The following is a 12,990-nucleotide window of genomic DNA, read 5'->3' on the forward strand; positions in this document are numbered from 1 at the left end:
AAATGAGAACAGGGCTCAAATAGATACTTGTACACTAACATTTATAAAGGTGATCTTTACAAGGGCCAAAATATATTCATTATTCAAATGACTATTAATAGGAGAACTAATAACCAAAACAAAATATTATTTAGCTTAAAAAAAAAAAAAAGAAGCCAGGCAAGGTGGCACATGCCTTTAATTTCAGCACTCCAGAGGCAGAGGCAGGTGGATCTCTGTGATTTAGAGATCAGTCCGGTCTGTATATAGAGTTGTTGCAGGACAGCCAGGGCTGTGTAAAGAGATTCTGTCTAAGAAAGAGACAGAGATGGGCTGGTGAGATGGCTCAGTGGGTAAGAGCACCCGACTGCTCTTCCAAAGGTCCAGAGTTCAAATCCCAGCAACCACATGGTAGCTAACAACCATCTGTAATGAGATCTGGCGCCCTCTTCTGGAGTGTCTGAAGACAGCTACAGTGTACTTACATATAATAAATAAATAAATCTTAAAAAAAAAAATAGAAAGAGACAGAGACAGGGACACAGAGAGAGAGAGAAAGACAGAGAGAGAGAGAGACAGAGAAACAGACCTAGAGAGACAGAGAAAGAGAGAGACACACAGAGAGACAGAGACACACACAGAGAGAGAGAGAGAGAGACAGAGAAGTCTAATACATACTACAACAAGGAAGAAAGTTGAGTCTGTTTTCAATTGGGAAAGGATAAATATTGTTAATTCTGCTTATACAAAGTAACTAGTATAGGTATATTCATGAGAAGAGGGTCAACTAAAGGCTCTCGGAGACTGATGATGGGCACAACAGAGGATTAAAAAATTATATTTTAATGGTACAAGTTTTATATGGAGAATGATAATAAGTTCTGGAAAGCGCCGGGCAGTGGTGGTGTATGCTTGTAATCTCAGCACTTGGGAGGCAGAGGCAGGTGGATTTCTGAGTTTGAGGCCAACTTGGTCTACAGAGTGAGTTCTAGGACAGCCTGGACTGCACAGAGAAACCCTATCTTGACAAACAAACAAACAAACAAACAAACAAACAAACAAAAGAAGTTCTGGAAATCAACAACAGTTCACAGAACATTGTGATCATACTTTTAATTTTTTTTATTTATTACTTGTTTGTTTGTTTACTTTGAGACAGAGTTTCTCTGTGTAGCCCTGGCTGACCTGGAACTTGCTTTGTTGGCCAGGCTGGCCTCAAACTCAGAGATTTGCTTGCCTCTGCCTCCCAAGTGCTGGAATTAAAGGCATGCGCCACCACTGGCTGGCTGGCAGCATTGGGACTATACTTAATGCCACCAAGTAGTAGTCTAAAAAGGACTGGCAAATTTTATGCTATTTTATCACAATAAGAAAATTAAGCTTAATAATTTGATATTACTGTCCTTTTTTCTTCGGTGGCTGGCCATTAGTAGGTTGCCCATGCTATTGTGGGGGACCCCACGTGCTCATGTGTGCAAGATTCGTTGGCATTTGGTAGGTTATTTAAAAGAAAAAGGAAAGAAAAGGAAAGGAAGTTAGGTGGGAGACTTGTTGAGGAGTCTTGGGGGTAGATATGATTAAAATACATTGTATGAATATATGATATTCTCAAAGGTAATTAAAATTTTTTATAATAAAAGTTCTTGTTTTGGATTGAAGTAGCCACCTTCTGTAGCCAGGTGGGATTTCCAGCAGAGGGAGGAGGAGACATTAGCCCACCCACAAAACCTATGACCGAAAATGTCCTGCGTACAAGATGCACAGGTATAAAGAGGGAGCAGAGATTGAGGGGAGGGCCAACCAATGACCATCCCAGTTTGAGACACACCCTATATGAGAACCAATCCCTGAGACTATTTATGAAACTCTGCTCTGCTTGCAGATGGGAACCTAGCATAACTGACCCCTGAGAGGTCTCATTCATCAGCAGATGGAAACAGATGGAGAGACCCACAGCCAGACATCAGGCAGAGCTTGGGGAGTCTTGTGGACGAGTAGGGGATGGACTGAAGGAGCAGGAGGGGTCAAGGACACCACAAGGAATTCTACAGAGTAAACTAATCTGGGCCCATGGGGGCTCACAGAAACTGAAGCACCAAGCAGTCAGCATGCAGGAGCTGAACCTAGGTCTTCTACACATTTGCAGTATGCAGCTTTGTCTTCATGAGGGTCCCCTAACAATTGGAGCAGGGGCTGTCTCTGACTCTGGTGACTACATGGTTGGGCCTCAGTAGGAGAGGATGCACTTAGGCCCACTGTGACTGGATGACCCAGGGTGAGGTGGCATCCAAGCAGGGGGCTTTTCTTCAGAGGAAGGGAATGAGTAATGGGGGGAGGGATTTGTAAGGATGAAACTGGGAAGAGAGTAGTGACGTGAGGTCACAATCAGGATGTAAAGTGAGTGAATGAATAAATACCTATCTTCAAAAACAAAAACAAAATCAATGTTTTCTATGTGTCCAAAGTATGTATTTCCAAATGAAGGCCACTTAACCAACTAGGATATAGTGATACTGTGGCCATTTACTTTTTAGAAGTCACCTCTATACGTTAAACTGTGGCTAGGATTGTAGTTGACAATGTAATACTTTAAAATGTTTCCTAGCGGCCTGGTTGATGAGGGCTATCTTCTGTACAGTTACAGGCAATGGTTATTATACAACGGGAGGTGACAGCACTGGGAGTAACTGGATCCTGTGGCAGTGGGTTGTACAGTCTGTCATTTCTTAACTAATTTTGATATTAAGCCATCAAGAAGCTTGTGTTAGTTTCTCCAGTGTGCCATAAGGAACACCCCATAGTGTCTTAGTAGAGACACATTCCTTCTGAAGCCAGGAGAAGGGCTATTTCTTTCCCTCCCTTAGCTTCTGGTCCTTACCTGTCCTTTGGGATTCCTTGGCTTTTTCCATGAGCACCTTCCTTTTGACATATCTGTCTCCATGTTACAGTTTACCCACTTTCTAAGGAGTTATTGATAGTTGATGGATTCTGGAGAGAGAGTCTTTTTTTTTTTTTGGAGGGTGGTCCCCCCGGTAAATTAACCACACTCTGGTAGATGGCCTTAAACCCATTAGTTTGAGCACAAATTGAACTCTGCAGGTTATTTAACAACAACAGAGAAAAGAAATGCATGGAGTTTGGAAGGCGGATCTGGGGAGAATGGGGTGAATATGATCCAGACATATAGTATAAAATACTTAGAGAATTAATGAACTATTACATTTTAAAATTCCCCTCCTTTATAAGGACAACAATCACATTGGATCACTTATTGAACCAATGACCTATTATGCTCCTTTAGCTCCAAGTCATAACGCACTCAAACAAACAAACAAACAAACAACACATGATGGCTTACAACTATCTGTAATGGGAGAGGAAGCCCTCTACTGGTGTGTCTGAAGACAGTGACCCACATACATGAAATAAATAAATATGAGAAGCTGTTTGAATAATTAAACACCGTTCTACAGATTTACCAGCCTTTTATGGGGAACACTACCCTCAGTATGTGATTATAATGGTTTTAGTCCTCAGAGTGAACATGCATCAACATATACAACTCCTATACAAACAGAATGGGTTTGGTCCTGGAAGTCAGAATTGCCACTGATGAGAAACAAGCTTCAGCATCGAGAGACCAAATTACATGAGTGTTTTTTTTCCCCAGATCCATGCATGCTAAATAAAATCCATATTTCCAAGGTGGCAGCAACCTGAGCAGAAACGCCATCTTTTAGCAAATGGTCAGAAGCAAATGTGCGTAGTTTTGGAACGCATTGAGGTGGCCTTCTGGCATCTCTTTCCTCTCAGAAATTTAGTACCCACTTGGCTGCTGCGATTCTCTCAGCTGTCTACAATGTTTCTTTCTAAATTGCTTTTTAGCAGCAACCCCCACCCCCACCCCCCAGGCAGCAGGCATAGATTTTTTTAAGACCAGAAAGCAGAGGGCCAAATGACCTACTAAAAATAGCTACATTCCTGGGTCAATTAAATCCAACGTGACATCCTTGGTGCATGCGTAATGTGATAATAATAATGGTCTATTTCTTAGGCTGTGGTGAGGAATAACACATTAGTGACTGTAAAGCACTCTGAAAATAGAAAGGGCTCAATAAAAGCTTGTAATTATTAATGGTAACCATTCGAGACTGACCTAGAAATTACCGTTAAGTTACACTATGAATCTTGTAATCTATTCTTTTTCTTGTAATTTTTGGTCTTCCGGCTTCAAGTTCTGTGCAGAGAGGGATTTTGCGAGGCTGTACTGCAGTCCTCAGGAGGCATCTATGTTGGAAGCTTAGAAACAATACTTACCTTAAAAAAATACTTTTAGATTTTATTTATTCATTGAGAAAAAGAGAGAGAGATACACACACACAGACACACAAAGAGAAAGAGAGAGAGAGAGACAGAGACACAGAGAAACAGAGAAACAGAAAGACAGAGGTTTGTGTATTCTGTACCCAAGGAGTAGCACTATTTGCAGGTGGCCCTGTTGGAGTAGGTGTGTCACTGTGGGTGTAGCTATAAGACCTTCATCCTAGCTGCCTGGAATCCAGGATTCTGCTAGCAACCTTCAGATGAAGATGTAGAACTCTCAGCTCCTCCTGCACCATGCCTGCCTGGATGCTGCCATGCTCCCACCCTGATGATACTAGACTGAACCTTTGAACCTGTAAACCAAGCCCCAACTAAATGCTGTTTTTATGAGTTGCCTTGGTCATGGTATCTGTTCACAGCAGTCACATCCTATATAAGGCAGAGAGTATGCACACATGAAGAGGTCAGAGGGCAACTTTCTTCCCACCATGTAGATATCAGGGTTTGAACTCAGCAAGCATCTTACTTATACCACGCCAGCCTAACACTTACCTTTGAGTCTCTTGCTTACAAAACATGTTTGGTTTTGTCTACGGTTAAAATTGGAGATAAAAATCCTCTCCCTCCTCCTCTCCTTTCCTCTGCCTCCCTCTCTTTCATTCTCCCTTCCGTCTTTCATTCTTTTTCCCTTTCATTCAACAATTAATTGCTGAGCATTGAAAATATACCCCCCCCCCCCCCAGCCCTCAGGAACTAAACCACTAACCAAAGAGTACACATGGATGGCCTTGTTGGACATCAGTGGGAGGGGAAGTCCTGTGAAGTCTTGATGCCCCAGTGTAGGGGAGTGTTAGGGGGGTGAGGCAGGAGTAGGTGGATGGGTAGGGGAGCACTCTCATAGAAGCAGGGGTGAGGAATGAGATAGGGGGTTTGCAGAGGGGAACTAGGGAAGGGGGATAACATTTGAAATTTAAGTAAATAAAATAACCAGTGAGAAATTTAAAAATAAACAAATAAAAGAAAGTATAGGCTTTGGTTTTGGGGGTGTTGGAACACAAAGGCAAAAACTAAGAAATAGACATGGCACTCATCTTAGAGTCAGCAGGCTATCCGGAGGGACAGATAACCGGGCAGTCATTGAAAACTATGTACTGGGGCTGGAGAGATGGTTCAGAGGTTAAGAGCACTGACTGCTCTTCTGAAGGTCCTAAGTTCAATTCCCAGCAACCACATGGTGGCTCACAACCACCCGTAATGAGATCTGACGCCCTCTTTTGGAGTATCTGAAGACAGCTACAGTGTACTTACATATAATAAATAAATCTTAAAAAAAAAAAGAAAGAAAGAAAGAAAGAAAGAAAGAAAGAAAGAAAGAAAGAAAACTATGTAGTAAGTATAGCAAGACAGGAAGTAAGAGCGGGTATAAGGCCACCTTAGACAGGGGACTGTCCTGCCAGGGCCTGGAGCTGGGCTAAGACAGGGTAGGAGCTCCAGGCCTTTGCAAGGACACTCTTTCTTTTCTTTAATCCACTCTCCAGAAGCAACGGTCCTGGGATAAACTGTGTCACTGTCTTCTTTCCCCAGGTAGTGGCTCAAACAATGCTCTTTTACTTTTTTTTTTTCCCCCCTAAGAATGGGAGAGAAAGATCTTTTAGCAGAGCAACAAAGTCTTGCTCTGCTTCCTCTAAGATCCAGGGCACTGAACAAATAAATCATTGACGAGCCACTAGGAAGATGTGCAAGAATCAAGGTAGGTTTCTCTTTCTGCTGACCCTCAAACCTTCTCTATGACCAGTACACAGACCCTCTGGTCGGTTCAGCTCTGCTGTAGGGACTAACACTGGCACCAGTGAGGGATGGTTGCAGCCGGGGCTTTGGGCTATCAATCCTCCTCACCGTGAGGCGTCCGTCCAGATTGTGGTACCTACTGTACTGGCTATTTTTGTGTCAACTTGACACAGCTGGAGTTATCACAGAGAAAGGAGCTTCAGTTGAGGAACTGCCTCCATGAGATCCAACTGTAAGGCATTTTCTCAATTAGTGATCAAGGGGGAAAGGCCCCTTGTGGGTGGGACCATCTCTGGGCTGGTAGTCTTGGGTTCTATAAGAGAGTAGGCTGAGCAAGCCAGGGGAGGCAAGCCAGTAAAGAACATCCCTCCACAGCCTCTGCATCAGCTCCTGCTCCCTGACCTGTTTGAGTTCCAGTCCTGACTTCCTTTGGTGATGAACAGCAGCATGGAAGTGTAAGCCGAATAAACCCTTTCCTCCCCAACTTGCTTCTTGGTCATGATGTTTGTGCAGGAATAGAAACCCTGACTAAGAGACCTACTCTCTCTATCTTCCTGTGTCTTCGTGAGTCAAAGGCTCATTATTGTCTAGTTCCTCCAGGCAGGGTCAGGCCATGCTTTCCCCGTGCTTGTCAAAGGCTGGAATTCTCAGTTTTGCACCCCATCCCTTCTTTATGACTGGGGAGCCCCTAGCTTCTCATCTCCTAGCAGGTAGGGCCTTGGTCGCCAGCACTTTCCTGCTGTGTCCCACCCCACAGCTGAAAGAGTTCAATAATGGCTCTACTGTCCCCACCCGCTGGCCACCCTGAGTCCCAAACCTGTTTCGACTTGTTTGTTAATGGCCATGGATTCTTTCTTCTCTTCTTTGCTGTTTTTGCTCATGCTTACTGAATTTCTTCTCTGGTCTCATACCATACTTAGTTATGAGGGGGACCAAGATTTAAACCAACAGTCTTCCCTCTCTATATAGTTTTCTATAGAATCACCCAGCATAAGCTGGATCCCTAGAAAGATCCACGTAGATTTTCTGTCAGCTAAGGTGAAATACATTTAAAATAAAGTCAGATAAGACCAGAGTTTAAAGGTAACATGTATATATATATATATATATATATATGAGTGTATGTACCTACCTTTTTGATACAAGGGCTCTCTATATAGTCCTGGCTATCCTGGATTTTACTATATAGACCAGGCTGGCCTTGATTCCCCATTGCTGGGATTAAAGACATGTATCACAATGCCCAACCAAAGGTAACTTTAAAAGTGAGTCCCAGCGCTCTTAACAGAGCAGCTGTGTACTAATCTGCCCCAGCCTGGTCTCTGTGCCCTGACCCTGGTTTAATTCGGCTCTTCTCTGCTTTGCTCAGCCTTGTCTTTGCCCCAGAATCACAGCCTGAGCCAAAGGACAGCCACTCTTTCTGCTCAACACACCCTGTATTTTTTTCCTGGACTCTGGAATAACCGTTGGTTGTAATCACACATATTTCTTCTGAGTTTAGCTTTCTGGAGACTGCATAAAGAAGTACCGTGTTCTATAATTTATTAGATTGGCCCATTAGGTCGAAGTCTGAAGAGTTCGTCCTAGTCATTTTCCTCATTGCTATTACAAAATGTTGGACTGGGGGAAGGAACGCTTTATTTTCGTTTAGAGTTCTAGGGAACAGTCATGGTGGGAAGGTGAGAGTAATGAGTCCTAGAGGAGTCAGGAGAGTGGGGGAAGGGGACGAAGGGGAAGGGGGAGAGGGAGGGAGAGGGAGAGAGGAAGGGAGGGGAGAGAGGGAGGGAGAGAGGAAGGGAGGGGAGAGAAGGAGGGAGGGAGAGGAAGGGAGAGAGGAAGGGGGAGGGAAAGAGAGGAGAGGATAAGGAGGGAGGAAGAGAGGAAGGGGAGGGAGGGAGGGAGGGAGGGAGGGAGGGAGAATGGGAGAGGACACTGTTTAGTTTGCTTGTTCTCCCCTCTTTATCCAGTTTGTGTCTCCAGACCATAGAACAGTGTCACTTCCTTCCTGGGCCAACCCAATTTAGAGATGGCTAAACATCACAAACATGTCCAGAGGCTTGGTTCCTAGTGAGTCCAGTTTTATGGTCTGGTCTTTGACCTGTTTTATTACTGAGACTCCTTCCTCTTCCACCAGAGCTGGCTTTCAGCATGGAGCGGTGAGTTCTCATTTAGAGACATATGCTGCCCCGGCAGGCAGCAGGCAGCAGGTTCCACCACTTCCTGGGTCAACAGCCCATCCAACTCAGTTGCTCTGCGGTACACGTAAAGTTACGCAGGCACACACCCCTACATGTGAATAACAAATCTTTTAAAAAAGATAATAGGGTAAAGCATGTGACACAAAGTCTCACACGGGCAGCATTCAGAACCACTGGTTGCTTCAGAAGGCTAAGACCCACTGAGTCGGCACCTCAGCTCTTCACGGGACAATAAGCTAATAATTGCCACTATTAGAAAATCCAAGGGAGAGTGCGTACTGTCCATGTTTTCTTTGATTCCCTCGGACTCAGAACAATACCACACACCACCACCTTGTCAACGTGAATCAACGCGAAGAGCAGGATGCTCTCATTCCTTACTTACCCGGAAGTCAACCTCAAGGGCCAGGCGGTTGTTTGTCCTTCACGGTTTATTTTCAACCTTCAGGCTTTGGAGGGAGCCGTAATAGTGCTTCGTGTTTGCTTTAGGTTCTAAACTATGACCGCTAAGGAAGGCTCGTTAGGGCATAGTTAGGAGGTGAGAGTCTAAGGCTGCTAATCTGGCAGAGAGAGCCTCGAACTACCCCCAAGGACAAATTAATTTAAACTGGTCGAAGAAGAACAGCAATTATTACCTCGCGTAGGGCCAAGGAGTGCTTGTTAGAGACGAAACGCGCTGCGGAATGCTAATCATGGTTCTGCAGCTGGCGCGTTTCTGAGTGCATTAGGTACACAGACAGCTTTTGGTTGATGGAACCCTTGTTTCTTGTGAAATTTGTTCCTCAGGGGAAGGGTAAAAGGAAAATGTAAGTCTTTCTTAGATCCACAGTTGGGGGTGGGGGTGGGGAGATGGCATTGCTTCACAGAATGAACAATATGGTTCAGGGGCATAAGTACACAAGGCTTCGTTCGTCATGGGGTGTTAGACATACAGAGAGCAGGCGCGCCCGAGCCTGTGGTGGGATTGTTAGTCATCAGGTACATTACTCTGATTACGTTTGGAGTATAAATCTATAGGTGACTTGCAAAAGACTGGAAAGTTCCTTTGGAAATGTCAGAAAAAAAGGGTGGGTGTGTGGGATTTGTTCTTAGCCTTTAATGTCTCATCTGCTACAGATTCTATGCGGTCTGAAATTTCTTGAGGTTAGGCAGTCATGCGTTGCCAAGAGATGCAGGTGACCAAATGTTCTCCCAAGACAATTGCACTCTGTATAAAACCTCTTCCTTTAAAATAGTTAAAGATGCTTTCCTGCATTTCTCTGTCTTAGCCCTGGATATTTCCAAATATGCTTCTACATGTTATAACAAAAGTGGCTTGCTTTTTTTTTTTTATTTCCTCATACTATGAAATGGTAGTCTAAAGCATATATCTTCCTGCTCTCTAGGGAGACAAAGCCCTGTGGCGTGACTAGCCAGGGGTTTGGAATCTATAAGACATGGATTTTTAATAAATTCTTAAACTATTAACTAATCTTGTTTAACTATTTTAAAGGGAGAGGGTTGATAAGTACAGACTGCCTTGTGAGAACATGGTCTTGATCCACAGCACTTTAAATAACTGTCTATGCCTCCCTGGTCCCGGATTGGTATCAAGAGAAAGGGAGACTAACAAAGGGTAAAAGCCGTCATCCCATTGGCTATTCCTGTTGTCTGTACCATACATCTAGTGCCAGAGAGTGCCAGATGGATGTCCTCTGAGGCTATGAAGTGTGTGCTGAAGATTGCAAAGATGGTTAGGGACACCACACAAAGCATTTGCCCATCCTTGTCACCTCTCAATACACACAGAACACCCCAACCTTCTCTCTAACCCTGTGATTTGTGACAGAGCAGAGACCAGGGCTTCCTAATTGCTTTGATAGCAGCAGGCACTACAGCAGGGCCCCTTTAGATGCAGAAGGCCATCTCTAAGACTTGCAATTCATACGGTGACTCCTTTTCCTACCAAAAACCTCATTCCCCCTTCTCTTGCCTCATTCTTCATTCTACTGAAAGTTAATTTCAACAAAATGCTCACCTCAGAAGAAAATCAATGAACAGAGCTAATGAGGCCACAGCTTTCTTCTTTAAAGGCCACTCATTTGTATGTGGTTTTGAACATTTGATCTTATTTGCATATAGAAAAAAGACCAAAGGTGCAGAATAAGATCGCTACTATTTCATATTTCCTACCCAACTACTACTACTTTGAGAAGAACAAGTCAATTTAAGGTTGGGGAGAGGGATAAAAATGCATTCTCTCTCTTTCTCTCTCTCTCTCTCTCTCTCTCTCTCTCTCTCTCTCTCCTTCCCTCCCTCCTTCCCTCCCTCCCTTCTTTCACGGGACTCAAGGAGAGTGGGTTTGTTAGCAAACAGCTTCTGATGATTGCTCTAAGAATCAGAAGTCAGCAGCTTGCCTTTGGATTTCTAGCTGCTCATCCTTAAGACAGTGAAACAGGATTACTTACTTGTCACCCACATCCTCCCAAGAACAGGTCAAGAATAATGTGCTACATATGCACAAGAAAGTTTATTAACCCACAAAGAAGCAAATTATATCGTTTGCTGGGAAATGCATGGAACTACAGATTATTAAGTAGAATAAGCCAGACTCAGAAAGACATGGTTTCTCTCCATTGTTAGAGGCCATGCAGGGCTCAAGCCCAGGCTTGATGTGCGGTTAAATGGAACAAGCCCTCCTGACTCTTCCTCTGCTCTGGGTGCTAAGGCTGTATTTTCAGCACCTGTTTGACTCTTCTGTCGTCTTCCTCCTCACCCTCATTTGGCTTTTCCTTCCCCTGCCATTCTTCTTGGTATCCTTATTTGTGATCTACATCAGTTTATGCTGTGAGGGTATGTAAGCTGCCCTGTGCCTTGATCTATTTACCCTGTTCATAAATTAAAACTATGCTTCTCTGGTTTTCATGATTTCTATCTATGAGTTCTCCAGAATATACAGACACCTTATGTGGGGAAGAAAAAAAAAACCAAAACAAACAAAACAAAACAAAAACAAAGAAAGAGGGCATGGTTTTGGGAAGAAGAGGAGACCAACAGGAATGAGGAGAGGGGAGGGAGGGGCTGGAGGATGAGTTTAACCAAAGTACATTATATGCATGCATGAGAACATCATAATGAAACTCATTGCTTTGACCAATGAAAATACACTGTGGTGGTTTCAATATGTTTGGTCCAGGGAGTGGCACTGTTGCAAGGTGTGGCCTTGTTGGAGGAAGTGTATCACTGTGGGAATGGGCTTAAAAATCTTCCTTTTAGCTGCCTGATAGATAGTAGTCTGCTCCTGGCTTCCTTTGGATAAAGACGTAGAGCTCTCAGCTCCTCTAGCGCCATGCCTTCCCGGACACTGCCGTGCTCCTGCCTTGATGATAATGGACTGCACCTCTGAATCTGTAAGCCACCTTGAATTAAATGTTGTCCTTTATAAGACAACATTTGCCTGGGGGTGGGGGTGGGGGTGGGAAGGGCTGGAGAGATGGCTCAGCGGGTAAGAGCACTGACTGCTCTTCTGAAGGTTCTGAGTTCAATACCCAGCAACCACATGTTGGCTCACAACCACCCATGATGAGATCTGACACCCTCTTATGGTGCATCTGAAGACAGCTACAGTTCTTATGGTGCATCTGAAGATAGCTAAGGTGTACTTACATATAATAAAAATAAATCTTTAAAAAAAAAAAGAGTTGCCTTGGTCATGGTGTCTGTTCATAGCATGAAGCCCTAACTAAGACACACACACACACACACACACACACACACACACACACAACCCAAAACTTAAACAGAGAGCTTCATGACTGGTAGTGTATATGTTATGAAGACTTTTACATATTATCCAAATGCAAAGCTCCCAGAACATAGCACATGGAATACAATGAATATAAAGATACTTGGTGGAAGCCTTCTGCTTTTGCTTATTTGGAAGCAGTACCTGGAAAATTTCCCGGCTAGTTAATAATCAAGGAGTTATCTAAGCACTTTGATGTAAAAATGCACAGCTCTAAGTAGAGAATTTGTCCTTATTTGTCCACTCTAATTCTGGAACCTCATCGTAGTGCAATCTGCTAACAGCGTCCTTCAGAAGTGGCCCCAGAACTTAAGAAGGCATTGAGAGATGGTTTTGAGTCCTTGGCCAGATTCCACAAATCTTCATGGAGGACAATATCAGGTATTTAAAAATTACTCCATTTAAAAGAGAATGGGCGGGAACATTTCTAGAAAAGTAATAAGTGATCAAAAAGCAACATTCCTAACCAGAAAGACAGGTGGCTCCTGCTTTCTTGGGAATGGGCTCTGGAAATTTCAAATCAGATCTCTTCCTGTGGGATAGTGCTGGCCATTCATGGAAGCAACATGTATTCCTTTGTCCCTAACTGTAAGAACTGAGGCACCCCTGTGTCTCCCACTAGGCAAGCAGAGGAAATACATGATAAGAGAGGTATGAGGAAGAAATCAAGAGAGCCGAGTTTTAATTAATCAACAGCATAATTAGATCAGGACACAGGTGGCTTGCGTAGCCAAGTAGTGGACAGTGATATAGATTGAGGAAGTCAAGAGTGACGAACGAAGGAGAGGGGAACCAAGGAACAGGAGGAGGGTGACAAGGGATAGAGCTGGCCCTGAAGATGCAGCTGTAAAGCCCAGAGTAGAGAAAAAAAAGCAGTAAGACTTGTTCTGTTCGACACCAGAACAAGCTTGGGCTTGC

The sequence above is a fragment of the Mus caroli genome, chromosome 8 (assembly GCF_900094665.2).
Source record: "Mus caroli chromosome 8, CAROLI_EIJ_v1.1, whole genome shotgun sequence".
Taxonomy (NCBI): domain Eukaryota; kingdom Metazoa; phylum Chordata; class Mammalia; order Rodentia; family Muridae; genus Mus; species Mus caroli.